The sequence below is a fragment of the Pteropus vampyrus genome, unplaced genomic scaffold (assembly GCF_000151845.1).
Source record: "Pteropus vampyrus isolate Shadow unplaced genomic scaffold, Pvam_2.0 Scaffold366, whole genome shotgun sequence".
Classification (NCBI taxonomy): Eukaryota; Metazoa; Chordata; class Mammalia; order Chiroptera; family Pteropodidae; genus Pteropus; species Pteropus vampyrus.
The window spans coordinates 848,004-870,669 of NW_011889147.1; the positions used below are offsets into that span (position 1 = coordinate 848,004).

General features: G+C 41.7%; 1 protein-coding gene across 1 annotated transcript in view; it reads right to left on the reverse strand.

The window, feature by feature from the left end:
* Positions 1-22,666, reverse strand: part of ST5 (suppression of tumorigenicity 5) — a 164,227-nt gene that overhangs the window by 67,210 nt on the left and 74,351 nt on the right. The gene's annotated exons all lie outside the window — the stretch shown is intronic.

A 22,666-nucleotide genomic window follows, 5' to 3' on the forward strand; every position in this document is an offset into this window, starting at 1 on the left:
CAAAGACAGCTCAGGAAGCACTTTCATCTGACCTTAAGTGAGTCCAGACCTAATCCCTGTAATCTGCCTGTGGAACCTAGAAGTCACTGGACCCTATCTTACCATTCCCACAAACTTCTCCATACTTGTGTGTGTGCACGCACACACGCATACACCACCTTCTCTGCAGGTCTGACTCTCTAGTCTCCTGGCCGCTGATGTCACTCGTGCTATGTTAGCCACCATTCTGTGGCTTGCTCCGCTTGCAGTACCCAACTCTCCCTTATATCCAACTAACTCTTCATTCAGCAACTTCCTTCAACGATCATTTCACGAACACCTATTCTTTACCAAGTACGGTTACTGGGTACTGGGGGAAATACCCTTTGCCCTCTACATACACCGAATGAGAAGTGCAGGAAGAGCAGGATGCGCGAGGGCAGTGATAGCACGGAGGCGCCAGAAAATAACTCTGAGGGCAGCACAACAGATTTCACAGAAGGCGGTGCTGAAATGAATTTTAGAGAGACTGGAGTTTTCTAGGCAGATAAGAGGAGGAAAGGATATTCTGAGCTACAGGAACAGCGTTTCCACAAGGATACAGGTCAGAATCATACGGAATATGACAATCTCATGTTGCCAGCATGGAGGGGCCGAGTGTACAGAGACAGAAACAGAGAGAGAGACAGAGACAGAGAGACACTGACAAAGAGAAAAGAGAAAAAATAGGTGTGGGACAGTGAGTCCATACTGCCTGGGGGTGGCATGCCGCTGGGACAACAAAAATCATGTTCGCCTTTTCACGGGCAGAGTGGCACTCTCGACTCCCTCGCTATGCTTACAATGTACCAGTTTCAATTGCAAAATCCTAATAACAATTATTTTCTCTCTCCTTCTGTCTTCCCTTCCTTCTAAATAAGAGCTGTTTATCCCTATTCTCATTTCAGCCCCGCTCTGAGCCCTGAGTATTAGTGCCAGTGCTTTAACACAAATCCAGCTTCACGTCCTAAGTGAAATATAATTTCATAGGAATGTAATTCTAGAATGATCTCATTGAAAAAGCACATCCAGCAACGGCCATGAGCAAATTTCAGGCCAGCCCATTCACACCCAGAGCCAAGGAGATCGCAGACCCCTTTCCCTTAAATGGAGAACGTGCTTGGGGCCCAAAGGAAAGCAAACCAGCTGCCCAGAGATATTACCCTGCCCACAGCCAGCCTGCCTGCTTGCACACCAAGGCCTGGGCCTAGAGCAGCGACCACCACAATGAACTCCGCTTTGTACAAGGATAGACGCAATAGAGCATCCAGGGAAAAAAGCCTCATTGCACAGATGCTCCCTCTGTGCCTAGAAGAGCTCTGGCTCCAGGCCACGAAACGCCAGCTGAAACTATTAACACTCCCCGGTCAGAGCCCCATCAGACAGAACGAGGTCCAGAAGCCTCGCTGCTAAGGATCCTCCCCACGGCTACCTGCCTTCCCTAACTCTCTGAAACTCAGCTGCTATCCAACTCCATTAAGAGAGTCAGGAAGTAGAGTATTTGACTCTGAAACTAGATGTCAAAGCCACGCCTAGCCCAGTCCGGCAGAGCTGAGACAGAGTGGAACTGGAGAAGAAATAATATACTGATAGACTTTCAAAAATCCTAGCTGAAAAATCACCAAGTTGGAATCTTTAGAAAAAATGTTCTCACTGCAAATCTGTACCCCACCCCCAATAGAATCCTCATAAAATGGACCAGAAGAGGGAAAAAATTAATGGCTGGCAGGGTCTGTACAGGAACTCTCTGTACTATCTTTGTAATTTTTCTGTAAATCTAAAACTATCCTAAAATAAAGTTAACTAAAATTAATGGTTTGTCATAGTTTTCTCTACAAAGAATACTAGGAAAAGAGTAGTCTTGGGTATAAATTCCAACTCTGCTCCTACTAGCGATGAAGTTGTGGATGAGGTACCCGACCTTTCTAAGCTTCAGTTTCTTCATCTATAAAATGGAGACGACAGTTTTAACCACAAAACGTTGTACAGGTTAAATAAGATGCTGCACGCAAAGGACTCACCACACTGCCAAAGTGCTATCGTCTGGGCAGTAGCAGTTTCTCAGTCCAGTCAGCCTTCGCCTTGGGCTCTTAGCAACTGCGGTGGGAGGACCTGCGCCCACTCCACAGCCCTACCTGTCTTTATGATTTACAGTCTCTTCCACACACGACATTACACTTTAAGCCCACAGTAATCACCCAAAGGGCTGAAGGCCGCCTTACAGCAAGTCCCAACTAGTGAAAGCACACCTTTGTTGACAGAAGCATGATCTGCTTCCTGCTTTCCCTTCCTCCAATAGGATCCAGTGTCACTGCCATGAGCTCAATTACTTTCCTGAGGTTTTCAGGGGTCAACCAGAAGGAAAGCCAGAGGTTGACGGGAGTTGAGCTTCCGGCATGATTAGCTGTCCACAGCCAGTGGGGGTGGGGGTGGGGGGACAGGAAGTATGCTCTCAAAGTTGCCACAAAAGATTCTATACCCTCAGCAGCACTACTACCACCACCACCCACACCCTTCCCTGCACCCACCTTGGCCCCACACGTAGCTGGGCATAAAAACCGCAAACCCACAAAGTCAATGGGCACAGCAAGTTCCCCAAAGCCAAGAGAGAAGCCCCAAGGCTGGGCATGAAGTTGCCACCAAAACCTGGAGCCAGATTCTTGAGCCTCAGCTACCCTGCGTTAACCATGTGTTAACCATTTCTCCTAAAGGAAGACTGAAGTGAGGGGGACAGTGGACAAGGGCTCCATCCTGGTCTTATAAGTGGATGGGCTAAAGGCCAAAGAAGAACGAATCAGGTCAAGAAAAGTATGGCTCTGATGTCACATTATCTCTCTGAAAATCACTTACAAGGATACCAGATCCTTAAAACACTCTCCTAACCAAAAGAGAAGTCCAATCTCACCCTGAAAATTTAGTGTCCAAATAAGGGAGCAGCCAGTGCTAGAAGTCAGCCTGTTCCAACTTTGAAAAGCCCTGTGACAGAAGCAGTTCCCAGGCTTAGGATTCCACTGACAGGTTGTAACCCCTCAAAGCACTAATGGGCACATTCTAATGGCTAATTTCTCTGACCTTCCAGATGGCTGGATTGGGGACACACCCCAGCCGGGCCCAAGGACATTAGTTTCTGGCACAGAATATGCAAAAGCTCAGCAGCCCAACCAAGCCAGATAACCACCCCAGCTCCAGCTTCAAGGACAAGTTTTGGGAAGCAGAGCTCAGGAAGAAGATGTCCTTGGAGCTATTTCTTATTTAACCAAATAAGAGCCAAACATAGCCAAATATGAAGAACTAAGGATGCCGTCTTTTGTGCAATTTTTCTTCAGCCTACCGCTTCATACTTCATTTACCACAGTGATAGTCTCTGATTATATATAGAGTACTTTATCAAGTGCCAGCCCATGGGAGGCACTAAATAAATGTGAAGTAGTACTGTCATCATTATTAGTTTGCTTTATTCTTCCATCTCCAGTCCTCCCTGCTCATAAATGACAGACTCAGCATTCTGGAACACCGATATGTCATTCATTCCTCTGGGATCCGTACCTGCCAATCACAACAGATCCAGATTCCTCCAGTTCTTCCAGAAACTTGTCGAATACTATCAACCAGTCTCGCTTCCCTCTTCCTCCTCCTTCTTCTTCAACCATCCTCCATCCTACTACCACACCCTTCATTCCCCTCCACACAAAGACACATAGGACACACACAAACGCACTTCTCTCTCCAGACAAGCCACTTCCTACTCCAAAAATGTCCATTTCTGCCTCCATGTTTTTGTGCTCAAACCATTTCCAGCCTAGAGCACTCTCCTTCCTCTCTGCTTATCCAAATCCCATCTGTGCTCCAAGGCCAGTCTAAGTCCCTCTTAAACTTAGGTTAGGAAACCATCTGATCCACAAACAATGACCAAGTGCTTCCTCTGTGCCAGGCACTAGGCCAGACACTGAGGACACAGTAAAAAGACAACGGCAGTTCTATGGGCTCCTAAATGATGGGAGGGACTTTAACATGATCCTCCCTGCTCACCTGAAACACAGATAGGGGAGACGACTATCAGATCTCACAGGAAGCTTGTTGTGACACTTGTGGGGGCTGAGGTGGGTGTGGGAGAAGTCCAGTTGGATGAGGTCTCCTTGCCTCTCCTTCAGCTTCCCAAGAAGTCACCCTAGCCTGGTGTTTAGAACATATTCTGTTACAAGAACCATCATTCTCGGCCCAACTCGAAGAACAGTGCCTGCTGCCCTGCTTTAGTGTTTTATTAGCTTCATAACTAGGCGGGGTCCAACCCCATTGAATAATAGCCCTAGTCAACTACTCCTCCTAAGGACCAAGCACAGGGCCTCACACTCCTGCCCTGAGCCATAGAACAGAGAGAAAATGACCAACACTTTCCTCGGGAGTTCCCAGACTTTGTGCCACCAAGACTGCACGGATGATTGAGGTCACATGGGAGGTGACTCCCTTAAGCCTCTCCAGGGAAATATGCAATTCTCGGACCCTAATAGTAACTCCAATCTTCTCTCTCCTAGTCAGGAAAGGTTATCAGAATATGAGTCAGGTTGCTATTATTATAGGGATAATCTCACATACCTCCTAAATTAAAAAAAAAAAAAAATAGGTAACCCATTAACATGTACCTTGGTCCTTTAGCTCCTTTAGTAACAAACGTAGTAACTGTGACATATCATGGGACATATCAGCCAACACACTTCCTTTTTTACCCCTGAATCAGAAACGGAAGAGATGCTCCAGATGTAATCTTAGATACCTTTGAGATCCAGGAGAGAAAAAAGAGAGAACACCTAACCTGTCCCTATTTACATTCGCAGCAATGGAGACTCGCAGTCTTCCTCATCACAATCTACCTGAATAAGCTCATCTCGCATGAGATGCAACTGTTACTTCTTATAGCACTAACTATTCTGCCTCTTGCTAGTAAGACCATCCTTCTCAGTGAGGCTAAATCAGTCTCAATCCATACTAAGAAAGCTCACATCTTTCAGGAGCTTATTCAAATCACCATCATGTGTAGATGTGCACACCTCGGGAGCTTTTATAGGTCAGGATCACCAGAAAGGTCACAGCTGTTACTGACCAATGCACACCACGCATGAGCACTAAAAGGGATGAATGACCAAAGCCTTAAAGAAAGGGCAGGAAAGAAGGAGAAAAGGTGCCATTAGCCCTCAGATTACTGGCCTCTAGCTTGGAGGAGTATGTGCCTGAGCAAAGCTTCGCATCCACTGAAACAAGCACCTAGTCTTTGAAACCTGTAGCATCTAGACCATATCATCTCCTACACGACCACCTAGGCTGCCCTTACTCAGCTATCTCTAACAGCAGTCCTATCTCCAAAGGCAGGAGGGAGGACCCAGGGCTCACTAAGTATCCTCAGAGGATCAGCTACACATTTGCAGTTCTCTTCCACCTCAGCCCCCGCCTGCCCGACAACTCAAATTTTCAGTCTTCGCATATGTGTCTATGTGCCTGTGTGTCTGTGTTTTATTTAAACTATCCATGTCTGTTGTTAGCAACCGAAACAAAGTACTTTAAGGCAGAAAAGGCAAGTCAGCCAACTGGCTTGCTGCTCCCTGTCCTGCTTCCAGCTCAGGCAACAGACTGGTAAAGGATGTATCAAGCTCCAATGTCTCGTGTGTGCCTACAGCTCCATGTACTAGGGGAACGGGCATGGTCAGGGCCGTGTGGGCCTCAGCCACCAGCCCACCCTCTTCTGCCCTGAAGGCCACATCCTGTACTCCTCATTCCTTCAACTGCCTGGGTGCTGACCACTATTAAAAGGCAGAGCTTCAAAAGCCAGATTTCAGGAAACCCGCCCTCCTCCCCTGTACACTAGGAGATTGTAAAAACGATCTCCCCATACCCAGACTCTGGGAGAACCAGCTCAAGGCTTTTACCTTCATATTCTTTCCCATTTTCAATTATTCTGCTTCTGATAATCTTCCAAGTTCTAGTATCAGGCTCCTCAATAAAATCAATAGTAATTACTGATCACTGCTTTGTGTTTAGCAGAGAGAACAAAACATGAGATGTGGTTCTTGCATTCAAGGAGCTCACAGACTAACTTAGTGAAACGAGATGCAATAGGAAATAATTCGAATGTGAGATACAGACTAAAAGTACTCTAAAGCATAATGGGTAGGAGTGGAGGAGCTGAAGTAGCTCAGAAGAGGATTTCCGTGGGAGAGGAAATGCGAGCCAGACCTTCAAGACAAACAGTAGTTGGACAGAATGAGACAGGAGGCTTTCGAGATGAAGAGTCAGACTATGACTCAAAGTCCCAGGGCTGGAAGAATGGCGAGTATCACGCCCATAGTGTTTTCCCATATCCACTGACGCTCGGCCCTGGGAGGTAAGGAGGAAAGAGATTGGCCTGATGTGACGAAAATAAAACCCTCACCTCAGGGTCACCACGTTCTCCAGTCCCTCTGCTCCCACCTCTGCCAAGAGCATTCTCAGTGTTTCCTTTTCCCGTACTACTGTGAAATCCTCTCCCCTACACTGCACAGAATGTAGCCAGCCTAACTCCCTAAACTTGAAAACACCCTGATGGAAATCATGGTACTCAAAGATTTTGCTCCCACAATAGGACAAGCTTCATGCTCTCCCAACTGCAATGTGGATCAGAAGCTTGGTCTATTCCGTTGGGCCAGGTCAAGCTAAGTCTGATTCTTTACTCACTAGAGCAGGCAAAGGGGTATAAAACTTTAAGTACAGTCTCTGTTAAACCAAGTCAACAGTCTCTCCTCCATCCATTCACACACGCGATCATCGTGCATTCAACTAATATACACCGAACACCGACCAAGAGTAAACTAATGTTCTTAGTGCTGGATGGGACACCCAAATACATCCAGCATGGGTCCATCCTCAAAGAGCTCACATTCTAGTAAGGTGGATACAATATACGTATAACAAATGCTATTTTGAGTGTCATTGGAGAGATGCCATTAGAGAGCTGAAACGCTGTGGACTCAGGTAGAGGGAGGTTACTTCCAACCAAAGAAGCAGGAATGTTTCATAGAGAAGGCTGCCTTTGCTCTGGGCCTAGAAGATCAAATAACAAAAAGAAGAAAGGAGCTATGGTGGGCAGACAGAAATACATGAGCAGAGTCTTGGATGCAGAAAAGTAGAAGACAAATGAAGAGCACAATGTTCAGTCTAATAGGAGTTTAACTGGAAGTAGACGAGGGAGGAGAATTGGAAAGACAGAGAAATGTCAGCTTTTAGAGGCCTGTGAGAGTCAAATTAAGGATCTTATCTTTTCTCGGGGAAATCATAGACATTTTCTGAGGAAGGAATGATGGGTCAGGAACTATGCTTCTGAAAGATAAAGCGGTCCTCAGAAATTCTAAGAGCTATAGCAGAAAAATTTGATCATACAGTCTACCAGGACTGAAAATCATAGGAAGGATAAGAGAAGGAGGGGACTCAGGTTATCAAGTACCTGACTGAATTGTTGTCTTTGAGATCCAGGCTGAATAAGGAAATAAGTGGGCAGTCCCTAGTGTAGTGAAAAGGCTGTATGAGCAGGGAAAGGTCAGAGAACCAGCTGTCAGGAGCAGGCAATGAAGAAGTAGGAGGTATAAACATTCAGGAGATTGGGGATTTCAAAGTTTAGGGTCCTGAAAATGGAATAGCTCCAAGTGATGAGGCCAAGGGTATGGCCATGCTACGAGTATCTTAAGAGGAATTAAGATGAAGTCCTTAGAGTTGAACAGATTGAGGGACTGTGAAACCGAAGCATTGAAGGATTCTCAGTATAAGTTCTCAAGTCTCTAATTATGCTAGAAAGGGACATATGAAGAAAGCTGTAAGCAATTAACATGGAACTCAAGAAGGAGTCAGCAACAAGAACAAGGAGAGGAGATATATGTGAAGGGAGAGACTGACTTCAAATGGGAAAGGTTGCCAGGCAGGGCTAGAAACAGGGTCAGGTGAGACAGAGTGAATGTCGAGGGGAGGAGATGAAGTTGCTTCATTAGAGAAAGATCACAGGAAAGTGAGATCTTCAGGAAAAAGCCAGGTTTCAGTTACTTAAAGAAAAGGTAGAAAACAAGAGGCGATATGACTTTTTGTCTATCAGATCAGGCAATATGATAAAACTATTCCCAGAATCAGGCAGGGTTTGGCGAATGGGGCACTCTCATACACTAGTGGAGGCACTACAGGCCAGCACAACTTTTCTAGAGGACAATTTGGGAATATATATATATTAGCAGTATGTATTTCAAAAGCTTTGAAAAATACATGCTCACAATGATACTCTGCACAAAGTAAAAAGACAAGCCACAGGCAGGAAGAAAATAACTGCGAAGTACATAACTGACAAATGATTTAAAATCAGAATATATTGAGAACTTTGAACATCAATAGGAAAAAGATAACCAAACAGAAAAACAGGTAAAAGGTATGAACAGATGATTCAAAGAAAAAAAAACCCAAATAATCAATCACATATGAAACAATGCTTAATCTCTCTGGGAAATCAAGAAAATGAAAATTAAAGCAACGAGACAGAATTTCCTGTTCATCAGACAGGAAAATACTGAGAAGTCTGGATCTCCAAGCGTTAGCAAAAATTTGGGGAAATGAAAATCCATAATCACTGCTGGTAAATACATACAGCCTTTACAGAGAACAATGTGGTATGACCTAGTAAAACTAGAGAACAGGTACCTCACTACAGATACCTACTGTACATAAACTCCTGCACATTCCTTGTACAAGGATGTCCATCACATCACTGTTTGTAATACACAAAATATAGAAATACTTTAACCATCTCTCACTATCATACAATGGTGCATCATATACCAATTAAATTGAATGATTTTATATATGCATACTTTTCAAAGATGACATTGCGTAAAACAAACCAACCTGCAAAAGGCTGAATGCAGGAATGGTGTCATGTGTACAATATTTTAAAACACATAATACTACACATTAGCTATGGACACACATACATAAAAGAATAAGATACGCATGGTGAGGAGGCATATCAATTTCAGGAAGAAAGGATTAGGGAAAGCTTTAGTCATATCTGTCATATTTAAAAGATCTTATTAAAACAAAAGCTCTGAAGCAAATACGGTAAAATGCTAGTATTTATTAAATTGGGGTAATGGGTATATAGGTTTTTATTACCTCGATTTTTTCTTTCTATATAGTTAGAAGATATTATTAAATAATTTAAATACATTACATGCCTCTTGATCCACCAATTCCATTTCTAGAAATTGATCCTGAAGGTATACTCATACATGTAGAGATAGATGTAAACATATATAAATATTTACCACCACATAGCTTTTAATGACAAAATAATGGAAACAACTCAAAGGCCATCATTAGATTAATTAAATGATTCATCCATACAATGGAATTCTATGCAGCATTAAACACTACAAAGTAGCTCTATATGTATTGTATGTGGAAGATATCTGTATACTATTATTAGTCAAAAAAGCATCACAAAACAATGCTATGTTTGTATATTTTTAAAAGCATATCTAGAACATCTATGAAAAAACATTCAAAAGGATATATACCAAAAAATTAACAGTAATTATGCTATCTCTAGTAGATAAATAATATGTGATTTTTACTTTCTTCTTCATAGTTTTTTATGTACAAATATTCTGCAATGAGCATGTATTTCTTTTATTGTTAAAAAGATAGCCAGTTAATTTTGCACAAATAATAAAAACAGGAAATAAGAGCAAGCTGGTTGGCCAATAGCAGTAGGGTTTTACCTGGAATAATGCAAGAAGTTAGCAGAAAAAAGATGCTGCAGAGAGAAGTATAACAAAAATTCCACAAACATGAAAGAGCGCAGGGCTTAGAGGTTTTCACGTAGGGTGAGAAACTTCAGAAACAAGACAAAGGCAGCAAGAGGGAGAAGGTCAGCTGGGGATAGCTGTCCATAGTGAAGGGCAGAGAGTACAAGTCAGAGAGAACGCAGTTCTGCAATTCCACACAAAATGTTAATAATAATTCATACGCCATTACACATTCTGAACCTGCCATGGAGACCAGCTTCTTCTGGTGAAGCCTGAGTGATAGAAAGTAGACTCTGGTTAAGCTTCCAGGTATGAAGTCCAACATAAGAACAGCCCCCAGGGGAGTGGACTTTTCAGCTCAAACTATTTTTCCTTTATTCAACTCTCCCCTCACAACCCCCACCCCTCATACACCTTCAGAAGCCCTAAGGAAATGTCAGTCACGACTGAACTATCTGTGATAAGGAGGGTGACTGAGGCAACCAAAGCCACGCCTCATCTACAGTGGCCTTGGTCTCATCTGCATAATCAGCAATTCCATTTCTCTAGAATGAGTGAGATAAAGGCTAGAGAAGCTCAAGGAACAGAGTGAGAAAAGAGGGCTGGCAAAGCAAGGTGGTAATCACAAGCAAGGCTTGCATTTAGGCAAATGTGAAACGTCTAAAAGCTAAAACCAATCAAGGAAATATTGGCTGTGTGGCATCTGCGAACCAGCACAGACGTTCTCTTGGCATGTGTATCTTCCTTCTGGGATGGTACCCGCTACCATACCAGCCCCCAGAAGGCTGAGTAGTTGTTAAGAAAGCATAGGAAGGTACACCATCTGAGATTCCACAGGTATCCCCTGAAATTTAGCCATTCTTTGTACTTTCAGACTATGGATCTCTTCCAGAGAGTCAGCTGCCTGCATTTCCACAAGCACTCAGCTTCACCCCCGGACCCCAAAGCCTGAATATGCCCTGTGTCAGTGAAAAACCACCACCAGTTTTTCTTTACATTAAACATTGACCGTGATCATGGCAATTTTTCCTATTTCCTAAGACCACTGCCGCAAAGAGGAATAGGTACAAGAGGACAAAAGCACACACATGTAAATTCTTCATTGGCTCAAATTCCCCTCATTCTACTTGCCTCTGACCAACAAGGATGACAGAGAGCAAGGGGCACTTCCGCGATTTGAAGACAGTCACCTGCCTGCCCTGTTGCTGTTCTCCGCCCTCTGGAAGACACCCACTTCCAACTAGGATCTCCTCAATCACGCTAATCTCATAACCTGTTATCTAGAAGTGATGATGGTCATTTTCAGATCAGAAACAGTCATACTAGATAAAGCAAATCCCTGCCTGGTATTTATGACCCGAGAGATGGAAGAGAAGAGAGGGGAAGAATGCAATGGGTTTGTTCACGAAGATCTCTCAACAGTGAGTCAGCCTTCCATTTGTAATTGGAGGAAAAGTCCAATACGTGGTACTTTAGAGGGAATTAAACATTTGGTCAATCCCCTTCCTCCCAGGGATATTATAAAGTTTAAACAAAATGCGTAATGTTTTTAATGCAATCAAGAGCACACGTTACACAACTCTAACTTTCTAGTAGGAAATCTACAGACCTGCTTTCAGTTGGAAATACAGAATACAGAGTAAAGAATATTGAACTATTGCTGTCCAACTCTTACAAAATCCCAATTTAAAAAAAAAAAAAGGTGGTATTTAAAGAAGACCGTCTAAGGAGTGTGATAAACATCCATGCCCCTGGGTATTTTAAGCTCCATTTTCCTATCAGATCACTGGAAAGCTATATAGATAGATCATTAGCTTAGAACCTCACAGGGTGGCTTTCACTGAATTGCAAGGTCATGTAATACATTTGTATTTTATTAGCAGTCACCATAAGAGACCTATAAGAAATTGAAATCGCATAAGCATTTGTTGTAAAAATGGTAAAGAAATGTCCCTGTAGCTGTAAAAACAAGAAAAAAGTAGATAAAACATAACTCCCGATTTATTTATTTTTTTCTTGTAAGGATTACTATCTATGATATCATTCAACATCTCCAACAAAGATATCCATATAAGAAATCTTACTAAAATATAAAACTAAAAAAACAAAATGACTGTCTTGAGAAAATGGTATTTCCTCCTTCCTAAATGTAAGGTTATCAGGTTAGTTTCCTAGACTACCAAGGAACTCAGACTCAAAGTTCAAGGCCATTCATAGAAACCATCTTAATTAACAAGATTAAAACATGTGCATGCTCTTTTCTTTGTTGTTGATGATCTGTTTCTCTGTTATTAACATGAATAATCCTCCCTTTACCAGTTATCTACTGTCTACCAAGCATTGTTCCCAGGTGTTAATTATGTTAATTCATTTACTGATCTAACTATATCCTATGAGGTAAATGTTATCGATTCTATTTTACCTATTAAGAAAACTAAAACCTAAGGTCATACAGCTAGTAAAAGGAAAAGCCAGAATTCAAACTTGGTCTGACTTTGGAGTTCCTGTTCCTTCCACTCAGTAAGGTCAGGTATTGTCTTTATTATGTTACCTCAGTTCTTCTGAAAAGACCAATGAAATAATGTATCTAAAATTTTTATATGTTGTGCTATTATTCGTATGTAAATAACCATCATTATCCTTCACAAAGAGATGCAAAAAGCAGAGCTGACATTTCTGCTTACACGCACACACACATGCACACTAGCAAAGTCAGCAGGAAATGAACTCCAAATACGACCTAACAAAAACACTTTTCTCTCAACATTAAAACTCATAAAACCTTGTAAGTGTGTGGGTCAGTCACTCCCTTAAACATAGGTGTTTGGGGAGGTAGTGAAAAATCATCCCACCTCCCGACTCTACTAGGTACAGACTTTGCTTGCTTGGGAATCAAGCGGATGCTGGCATTAACCTAAATAGGCCTTCTTTTCTCCCAACTCTCCTTTAAACTCTTCCCCTTCAGTGATGATCATCCCAAACATATTATTTCAAGAAATATCTTGAGAGGAGGAATTATCATTTCAAGTTTTCATTTCTGGTTCATTCACACGTCCATGACTTTAGTTCAGTTCTTCAAAACTCCAAAACCTACAATGTGCTTCTTTTCTATAAGCTTAATGACTATGACCCAGGAGAGAAATATATGCCTTCCCCGGTATTTCAGAGACAAAGTTCAGAATAGACAAGGTCAGAAAAGGGGACACTCCATCTCTCGTCCCAAGACATCAATGGCTTTCTGTAAGTTTAAGAGGCAAGTGGTCACCAGTGGCAAGAAATGATAGGAGTTCTCTGGACCAGGCAGCATCCAGGGACAGGCACCCCTGCTACCTGCCCCTACCCAAAGCCTGTAAGCAACGTGTCAAGAATGCAACACAAGTCCTCACAAAGATTAGCTAGCAAAACAAACCTCAATCAAAAAGGCATCTGGGGCTACTACAGTGAGCAGGGACTCCCCGGCCAATTCCTGCAATACTGGCACCACTTAGGTGGTCAAGCGTGTCTCCCCTAGAAGGTTCCTGCAATCAGCCGCCCACATACCACAATTCTGTTCCCGCTCAGCACTAATCCTTTACCGCATCAGTTTCTACCCATTCCAACTGGTGGACAGCAATGTCTACCAGGGCACCACAGGCTTAAAAGCTGTTTAAAATGTCTTGTATTTTTTTCACCTTGCCTTTTCCCACCACTGACTGCTCCCAACCTATTCCATAGTGATACTGCTCTGCTGTAGAGCAACTACCCCACATCTGCAGACCCCTGTTGGGCGTGTACACCATCTCCTAACACACATCCCCGCCCTAACACACACCAGGCTCTCCCTGATGGCTCCCTCTTCACCCTGGCATCTTCGATACTCGGGTGGATGTATCTGCTCCAAACCCTGGTCTCACAATTGATTCCCTGACCTTAATGGTACTTTAGTCATCCATACCTATGGACAAACTTTGGACCTTATCATTGCCTAAGACTGCATATCTCAATCTTGTCCTCTAAAATCCTACGCCCTGACCACAATCTCCCCATCCGACTCTCTCTCCCGACCATTTACCACCCAGGAGCTGCTCTCTGACCTTGACTCTGACCTTTGCTTGAGCCCTCCTCCTTTTTCCTAGTTTACATCAGCCACCACCTTTCTGTCCTTCCAGGTAAGAGTCCACAATCCATCGCACCTTCAAATCCCCAGCCCTTTTCTCCTTCTGCTGTACCTACCCGTAAAGCCCTAACTCTGGATCAGTTCGATCATCAGTATACTCCATTTCCTTCATGAGGGCAACTAAAAATTGCTGGTCAGAAATCGACACATTTAAAACACGTCTAAAAGGTTTTTTAGAGATACAATCTGAAGTGATTACAGATGAAATGGTATGATGCCCGGAATTTGCTTCCAAAAATGCAGTGAAGAAGGTGTGGCAGTGGACAAGGATAGAGATAAAACAAGCTGGTCCACGAGCTGGTAATAGCTGAAGCTGGATGATGGATATAATGGTGTTCATCTTCTATTCACTCTACTTTTGTGAATGTTTAACATTTCCCATAAAAAAAAAAAAAGTTTAAAAAATAAAACCACTTAAGTGAAAGATTGATGGGGAACAGTGCCAAAGGTCACCCACAGATTTAAAATGAAAACTATAATTTTACAATGGAGAAATTTGGTTGGCACTACTTTAAGCAGCGACCAAACTTAGTATCAATAATAGTGGGAAAACCAGACATTATGTGCCTCTGGTGTGCTGCATCATTCATAAAGGGTTTTTCCACGTCTCCTCAAAAAATGCTTAACCTAAATCTAAGTTCAAAAGTGAGATGATTTAAACATTATGTTCAGGTATTAAGAGACCATGAAAATATTGTGAAGATGGTAAGCAATGAATTAAGTCTGGGAAAAACTGTCCTAACAGCATATAATTCAGGTTTCTCTGTATGACTGGTGATTTCAAAACAAGTTTGCAAATTGTTTGATAGTCTTCTCCTTGAACCAGATGGCCTTTTAACGACCTCAAGGAACAGAAGGTGGTCTATGTGAGGGAGCTGGACTTCCAAGACTAGGTTAGATAAAGGATATGCAACCTCTGCCAGTCTCTCTAAGGGCAGTGGCTTTCAGGTCCTGAGCCACCTGATAAGAAATCTAGCTACCCCTGAGGCCACCATGCTGGAGGGACCACCGGGAGTAGCAATGAGGAAGGAGGGAATGGAGTGACAGTAATACAGCTGAGGAGCTCCAGCTGCTTGAGTTTTCCCAACACAGATACCACACACGGGGGTGAGTGAGTCTTTTGATAATTCCAACCCCAGCCACCATATGACTAAAACTACATAAGAAGACCCCAAGTAAGAACCCCTAAAACTGTGAGAGATAATAAAGTTGTTGTTGTTGAAACACCCATTATGTTTTGGAGTGATGTAGTATGTAGAACAATAATAGATCCAGCCTTTCAAAAGCTAATCCCTGAGACCTGTCTCTAGTCACACACTGACACTGGTCATTCTGAGTTACTATGCACAGCAAAAATAACCAAAGGGTAGTTATGTGCACATAACTGCACATGTTGCTTCACTCTTGTCTTTGTACATGCTAATCCCTCTGCCTGGAATGCCCCTCCCTGCTTTGTCCACTTAGAAAATAACCATCCGTCATGGCCAAAGGTACGAACTTAAAAAAAAAAAAATATTCCTCTTTCAAAATCTGAACTGGCACTTCACAATTTCCTCTGTGAAACCCTGCCTTCATCTTCCTCACCCTCTTCCCACCAGTGACTGAATTAATCCTTTCCTCCCAGTGCCACTTGTACGGCGGCATAAGTCACACTACAGGGTACTGACCTTTTATATGCTCTGCTCACTAAATTACCAAGTTCCTTAAAGGTAGGGACTTCATGTCCATAAGCAGCTGGTCTGACAAGGGGCCTAATGAATGCTTGCAGATCTGCAGTACTTTCTCCTTCTGCTTCCTTATTTAGCTTATTTCCGCTAAAAACATTTCCATCCAAACTACTGGCTGACAAGAACAGAAATGATGTCAGGTCAACGGTGCTCTCCTCAGTCTCTCAAACCCTAATTTTCAGTTCCAGGATTTCTCTCACTCTGACCCTTGAATAAGGCTTTATTTTCTGGGTTCACAACCCGTAGCACAACCCTCAGGAGCCACAACCCTAGGTTGATCCATCACTAAAAGCTGACTTTTAAAATACAATTAGGTGGGACTTAGTAGTTTACTGTCGAGAATATAAGTGGGCCCTCAATAAACAATATTCCTCTTTCTTCTCTCACTTCAAAAATATTCCTTAATCTGTCTTCCAAACAGATTAAGAAATGTCTTCACACTTCTTCCTGCTGCTCCCCTCCCTCAGAGTCACACCTTCCTTCAGACTTTGGCTTTGAATCTGCTCAGCACCAAACCACGCATCTTTAACATGCAATTGCCTCCCTGCTCCCACCTCAGCCAGGCCAAGTTCATCAAACCAGGTATAATCTGAGAGAGAGGCTTTTATGTGACAATATCTACGTCGAGTGTGTCAATACAATTACACATAGGATTTACTGTAGTTTTTCAGAAAGAGAGTGATGCAATTATCCCCGAACATTAAGGGAATCTGGCTGTATCTTAAAGGAATAACAGAAAATGAAAAACAGGACTGGGAATCAGAAGACTTGGGCACAATTTCTACATCTGCTTCTTTCGCTAAAGGCTTTTTTTTTTTTTTTTCCTTTGGTAAACTGAGTCAGAAATGTTCCTCTATAAATGCTGCAGGAAATGTTTTTAATGGTTATGGTACATACTAAATAAGCAATATAACAAGAATTTCAATATAGACAGCCTCGCTCACTAAAAATACTAAAGTGGACAGAAGTTTACAAATTTATCTGAAGAGCAAATTAATAGGGAAAAGGTGATTTTGGTTTTTATCAATTATGAACTTACAGTTCAAATGTAAAAGTTGGAACCATAAAAACATGAATGAATGATTTTTATAATTTTGATGAGTGAAATTTTTTCAAAGTATAACAAAATCCAACTCAAAAGCAATGAAAGAGGAAAAAAGCTATCAAGAAAAACACATATTTGCCTACATTAAAATTTAAAACATGTGAAAGGCAAATAATGAGCATAAACACAGTCAAAATTTAAAAGGCAACAAACCAGGGAAAATATATCATTAACACATAAGGCAAAGAGTTCTAATGTAATATTATATAAAAGCTCTTACAAACCTATAAGAAAAAATAATGACCAAACGGAAAAGTGAACAAAGTATTTGAACAAAAAAATTCACATAAAAATATGCACAACTGCCAGTGAGCATAAAAGGTGTTCGATTTCACTCTTAAAGAAATCCTAAATAAAATAACAATAAGAAATCCTTTTCGGCTATCAGATTGGCAAAGATTAATATAACACCCACACTGACGAGGGTGTGGTGGAAACAGGTATCCATATTTATTCATGATGTGAACAAAACTGGCGCAAAGTCTTTGGAAAGCAGTTTGGCAATGCTTATTAACACTCTATAAATGAGTATAGCCTTTGATCGGCAAATCTGCCCTTCCAGGAATTTTGCCTAAGGTAACACAAGTAGTAGAACGCTTGGGCAAAGACAGCTTGTATACTGCTGTTTACTGCAGCACTGTTTATTAAAATTTTTAAAAAAAAAAACCTGTAAATAACTCAGATGTCCATTGATAGGGCTTGGTTAAAGTGTGATTCACTCACCCGACGAAACACAATACTGCTGTTAAAAGTAACGTACTGACATGGAAAAATAGCCTAGGTAAATTATCAAGGGAGAAAATTTTCCATAGAATATAATCATTTTTTATATATTTTATGTGATAAAATACATATAAAGTTTGCCATTTTCAGCATTTTTAAGTTTACAATTCAGTGGCATTAATTACATTCACAATGTTGTGCAGCGAGCACCACGATCTATTTCCAAAACTTTCTCACCACCCCCAAACAGAAACTCTATATAAGCGGTAACTCCCCCGCCCATTCTCTTCCCTCCCTAAACTCCTGGTAACCTCTAATCAACTTTCTGCCTTAATGAATTTGCCTATTACGGATATTTCATAGAAACGTAGAATATTCGTCCCTTTGTGTCTGGCTCACTTCATTTCCAAGGTTCATCAATGTTATAGCATGTAGCATGTAATCATTATATGTACCATATTTTGTTTATTCATTCATCTATGAACACTCGGGTTGTTTTCACCTTTTGGCTACTGCGAATAATACTACTATGAACATGGGCATTCCAGTGTCTGAGTTCTTGTTTCAATTCTTTTGGGTTTATACCCAGAAGTGGAATTACCGGGTCATATAGCAAGTTTTAGCTTTTTTTGAGGAACCAAAAGAATTTGGTTCCATAACAGCTGCACTATTTATATTTCCACCAGCAATGTATGAGGGTTCTAATTTCTCCACATCCTCACCAATACTTTTTATTTTCCATTTTTTGATTAGAGTATAATCTTTTCTTCTAAAAATAAAATACATGTATATGTAAATCTATTGTAGAAAAAAAAATCTATCATTACCTAACAGTTGACAATGATTATATTTCTGGGGCACTGGTTTATAGGAGAGGCTCACAGTCTGACTTATATATTTTTCTATTTTTTTAATGCTTTTAGAACAAAGGTATTGCTTTTGTTATTAAAAAAGGAAAAACACTAAAATAAAAATTAGCCCAAGTCAGTTTCATGCATGCTAATCGGAAATTATAAAGCATTACAGTTCCTGTGTTATGCAAACAGCAAGGCCCTAAATCAGCAGAAGTGAAAAGACCTGAGTCCCAGTCTTACCTTTGCCACCTCTGGCTCACCTCTAAACTCAGTTTTCTCACCTCTAAACTCTGAGGCACCTGGGACAGGATCAGAGTTCCCAACCACCACGCCAAGAATGAGTTACGGCTGAGCAGACAGTGGCTGCTTCAAGCCCTGGAACAGCACTGGGGCTCAGTGCCACCAATAGCCTCCTCCTTTTACCCCAATGTGCCTTACAAATATTATCACTTCCTTAGGGAAAATCTAAGAGCAACTGATCATGAAGGAGAAATGAAGATCTTCTCCCCAAGGAGAGAAGCAAGCACAAAGATTCAAGAAATGAGAACGTCAAGGAAGAGAAGGCAGCTTATATTTACTAAGCCACAGGTCCTAAAGTCAACAGTGAGGGACAGTGCCTGGGGCCATGCTGCTCTGGGAGAAGCTTCCCAAAATTACCTGCGTGGGCAGCAGACAAGTAGAAAACCTGACCTCTGTGGGAAGAGGCCCCGAGGCCTGGCTAAATGAAAGCCAGGTGAAATCCTCTCTTCCAGGTGTTCTCAGCCTATCAGCTGCCAACAGCGGACTTTGTCCTTGAAATTCAACTCTGGGGCTAAAGAAATAATCTTCCAGGCATGTCTTGTGTAAACCTGCCTAATCAACAGAACACATTCAATGCTGAGCCTGCCTGCAGTCCTGGCGTCTGCCAATCAGGAGGCTGTGCTGAAGGGCGGGGTGGGGCGGGAGTGAGTTTATCCTGGCATAAATGTCCCCTATCCTAATAGAATCAAGTGTATAAGATAGGCATGTTCCAAAAATCAAACAGCTGTATAATAGAGAGAGACAAGCACATGGCTGGAAACCTCATCTAGAAGTGATGAGATATTGTGAGAAGAGTCACGGCTCAACAGAGCCGACCAGGGGCAGGCTCTGTTGATGTTATAGGGTAAGCCACCCAAGATATTCTAAAGTATAGACATGAAATTCTGGGTTAATGAAAATGCATACCAATTAGCATCTGGCCCTTAAGCCTATATTTGGTTCCCAACCCACAGCAGCAGCACTTAGAAGCTTGTTTAAAAAATGCAGATCCTCAGGCCTCACTTCAGAACTATTGAATTGGAAATAAGCTCTGCAGGTGAGTTTGGGGGACGCTCAAGTCAGAGAACCACCGGTCTAAGGCTCCAGAGAACTCTACAACCTGGAGTTCAGCTCCCCTTATGTTCTTCCCTTATATTCTGTTTTAAATGTATTTTGAGGGACTGGAATATCACATCTTAGTTACACTCGATAAGATAAATATCCTCCCACTCCAATTCTGTCTTCTGCAGGGTTGCATAGGTTTCTTTTCTACCAACCAAATCCAGTTGTGTTCCTTTGCCGCTTTCAAATGACGATTCCTCAATTGCTGAAGGCTTCAGGCCCTTCGAGATCTGACCTTGACCAATCTTTTCAGCCTCACCCCCTAACTCATCTATGTGTTCCTGCTCATGATGAGTAACCATCTACTGTCTGCTGAGTGAATCCGTGCTAAAGATAAAAACACTGTCTTAGGAATCTTTCCTAACCACATACCTTTTCCTTCAGAAGCTAAGTAGTTACTAAAACAGAGAGGGATAGGGAAGACAGGAAAATAGAATCCCACTACTTACCAAAGAAATTCCTCTGGGTGTCAGGAATCTCCGTTAAATCTGAAATTCCATCTCACCCTGCTCTGCCCACCACAAGCGATCCATCTAAGCTGGCTGACTAGGCTGAGCACAGATCTCCTGAACACAGAGGAATGAGATTTCATAAACACCCTACATATTTTCATTTCAGAATCCTGACCCTTGATTTATAGAATCCAAACAGGATCAGTCCCTTAAAAAGAAATATCCACTAACAGGAAATGGTCAATGTTCAATTTCCAGCAAGTGAAAAGTTGTGGCCTGATAAATTTTTTTCCTCAAATATTTCCAACAAACTTGGAGACCCTACAAGAGACCTGTAAACCAGGAAATCAGAGTTTATTTACAAATGCTACTTTACTGACAAATTCTTTAAATCCAAAAACAAATTCCATCTTCTTACTGTCTAAAATAGGAGGAATCATAATCTGAGACATCTCACTGCTTGTGGAGCCTTAATGAGAAAGACCATCACACTTCCTACCCAAATCAAGAGAGATGATTCAGGTTGCCTATTCCCAAGTTCTACCACACACACCTACCCTCCCCAGCTTTGGACATGAATGGGCATTCTCAGTATTTAACCAAGAACTCTTTTCAGAGAAAGCTGGCAGAGTGGGGGTGGGGTGGGGGCCTCATTCAACTCCACAAACATCTAAAATCTATCCTAGTTTCCAATGGCTAGAAAGGAGAACATGCAGTAAACAACACATAACAATTCAGGAAAAAATGCTCTTTAAATATTTTAGGTAACTAAGAGGAGATGCATTGGGCACACCAATTACAGTGGGAGTATAGAAAGAGCATGTCCTTTGGAATCATACAGATGTAGATTTGGATTTTAAGCAATTTGGGTACTCTGAGTTCCTCATCTGTAGACATCAGAACAACAAATTCGCTCAGATTGTTGTAAGAATTTAATATGATAATCAAGTGAAAATGCCTAGTCTAACACAATGCCTGGAATAGAGTAAGGATTCTCCTAATGATAAACCACAAACCTAAAATCTACAGATATTTTTAAATCACATATTGCTTGATCCCAAGAAATATGCAGAACTGAATTATATCTATTCAATTTCCTTCAGCTACGTGCCTATCCCCATTCCTGATCTATTTCTCCCATATTCTTTTTCTTTATTCTTCTCAATCAAATTCAACATTCCTCTCAAATTTTGGCACCTTATCCCTAATAGTACCACAGATCTAGAATATACACCCCTCATATTGGTTCTCCAAACTCTTTACTGCAGCCGAAAGGCTCTGCCTGAACTAGCCTCTACCAACATCTTACACATCCTGGGGTTCCCTATATTCTAACAATGACGACTCTATGTTCTTCTTTTTCAACATGCCGAGCTCTTTCCTCCCTCAGGGGCTCTGCCTTTGCTGTTACCTCTTTCATCCAGGCACTTCCCCGAAATCTGCACATTCCCGGCTTCTTCTCATCCTTGAACTTGCAGCTCTAAAGTCATATTCTCAGAGAGGCCTTCTCTAACTTCTCTTTTGAAAATAGCTTTTAAGTTCCTGTTACTCTCTCTCTCTCTTTGACATCATCATTATTTCTTTCATAGCTCATATCACTATCTTTATCATACTTCTGAGTTCTTTTACTTGTTTACTGACTGCTCTCCCACTATACTTTAAGCTCCATGACACAAGGACTTTGCTGTCTTAGTGATCTCTACATCCCCAGCATTTAGAACAGTGCCTAGAACAGAATGGATACTCGATAAATATATATGGAATGAATAAATAAATTCAAACAGTTTCTAAACAAGAGAAGTATAGTTGGACACCCCTTTATTTCTCCAACTAACTGCTGGCAGTGGAAGATGGGACCTCAGGAAGACTATAAATTAAAATGAAAAAAGGATGAGGAGTAATAAACCTTAGGGGAACACAAACAGACAGTGGTCCCAGCTTCCCCAGTGACAAAACACTAACTGTTATCAGGGTCTTGGGAGGATATCACGGGTGATGCAGTCTCCATGGCACCCCCTATCACCGCCAATCTTTCTTATTGTGGCAAACTACACGTAACTCCATGGTTTTTTCCTTTAGTTTCTACAGCTTCCTAAGGCTCAACTTCTTCCAGCAAAGCTAAGTAGACATCTGACCTTAGGTGTTTTTCAAGTAAAAAAAAAAAAAAAAAAAAAGTCTATATATCATTGCTTTTGGATCCTACCTGGGTTTACCAAACAGATGTGGGTTTTGAGACTGAAAAAAAGCTTTTCTATTTCCATTCAATGAAATTTAAATAAAACAAAAATTTCCGGTTGTTCCTTGCTGATTTCTTTTTAACTTGATCCCTGCCACTTCCCTTTGGGCACTTACTCAGAGTTAACAAAACCCACTGCCCTTCTTCCCACCAGTAACCTCACAGCTGCCTCTCCGAGCACAGTTGAG